The 1,705-nt window shown below is 45.2% G+C and overlaps 1 non-coding gene across 1 annotated transcript; it reads left to right on the forward strand.

Moving 5' to 3' along the window:
* The first annotated feature begins 1,063 nt into the window (after nt 1-1,063).
* Nucleotides 1,064-1,201, forward strand: LOC119943077. The gene has a single exon (XR_005455559.1). It is a non-coding gene; the product is annotated as a small nucleolar RNA SNORA7 (small nucleolar RNA).
* Nucleotides 1,202-1,705: the final 504 nt, after the last annotated feature.

Raw genomic sequence — 1,705 nt, forward strand, 5'->3', positions numbered from 1 at the left:
TCAAAGCCCTACTGAGAGCTCACCTCTTCCAGGAGGCCTTCCCACACTGAACCCCCTTTTTCCTCTCCCCCTCCTAATCCCCCCCGCCCTACCTCCTTCCCTTCCCCACAGCACCTGTATATATGTTTGTACAGATTTATTACTTTATTTATTTTACTTGTACATATTTACTATTCTATTTATTTTGTTAATGATGTGCATCTAGCTTTATTTCTATTTATCCTAATGACTTGACACCTGCCCACACGTTTTGTTTTGTTGTCTGTCTCCCCCTTCTAGACTGTGAGCCCATTATTGGGTAGGGACCGCCTCTCTATGTTGCCAACTTGTACTTCTCAAGAGCTTAGTACAATGCTCTGCACACAGTAAGAGCTCAATAAATACGACTGAATGAATTTCACAGATGAGGGAACCGAGGCACTGAGAAGTTAAGGGACTTAACCAAGGCCACGTAGCGGATAAGCAGTGGAGCAGTGATTAGAACCCAGGTCTCCCATCAACCAGTCCCGTGCTCTTCTTTTTGCTTGTACCCACCCCAGCATTTAGTACAGTGCCTGGCACATAGTAAGCGTTTAACAAATACCATTATTACTATTATTATTATTACTATGTATGCCCCTCCCCTGACTTAAGTATAGCATTGACATCAGCCTTTTATTTACTCTGCATGTTCCCCAGCAAAGCATGGACTCGATTCACAAAAGCAGATTTCTCCGACCACACACAGAGCAAATTCATTCATTCATTCACTCAATCGTATTTATTGAGCGCTTCCTGTGTGCAGAGCACTGTACTAAGAGCTTGCCAGGTTGGACACAGCCCCTGACTCACATAAGGCTCTCAGTCTCCATCTCCATTTTGCAGATGAGGTAACTGAGGCACAGAGAAATGAAGTGACTTGGCTAAGGTCACGTAATAGATGAGTGACACAGCCAGAATTTGAAACCAAGTCCTTCTGACTCCCAAAGCCTGTGCGCTTTCCACTAGCCCATGCTGCTTCTCAAATTTATACTATTTCTACTTCTACTACTACACTATTTCTACAACAGAAGCTATTACTATTCCCCTCTCAGGATCACACCTGGAGAGTTTCCAGTGCTCTACCAGTCTCGGCTACGGGAGGGAGAGTCAAGCAGAGGCCTGTCCTTTCCATTCCTAGCTTGGGCAGTGGCTAGTGAGTGGCAGAACAGCTGCTACAAGTCAAAACCCTCCCATGCTGGGCAGCAGTGGCGTGGGAGAGAGTCAAGGGCAGAGACTCAAGTTGACTGCGTGGAAGGAAGCGTTGGTAAACTACTGTATTTTGACAAAGAAAACTCTGTGGATCCACTACCAGAACGATGGCAGATGGAAAGTGGGGCGTTCTGGGAGAGATGTGTCCGGGATGGCTCGATGGGTCGGAAACAACTCGACGGAATAAGACTAGAGCTATTACTATTACTACATTAATATTACGACTACTACCACCACTATCAATCAATGACATTTACTGAATGCTTACTGTGAGCAGGGTACTGCACTAAGCACTTGGGAGAGTGCAATATAAAAAAACTGGTAGACACATTTCCTGCCCACAACGAGCTTACAGTCTAGAGGGGAGCTTCCAAACCGTGCTACTGCTATTATGGTGCTATGGAAAAGAGAGTAATCAATCAGTTAATCAATCAATCGCATTTACGGAGCACTAACTGGGTGCAGAGTACTGTAC

Source organism: Tachyglossus aculeatus, chromosome 21 (assembly GCF_015852505.1).
Source record: "Tachyglossus aculeatus isolate mTacAcu1 chromosome 21, mTacAcu1.pri, whole genome shotgun sequence".
Lineage (NCBI taxonomy): Eukaryota > Metazoa > Chordata > Mammalia > Monotremata > Tachyglossidae > Tachyglossus > Tachyglossus aculeatus.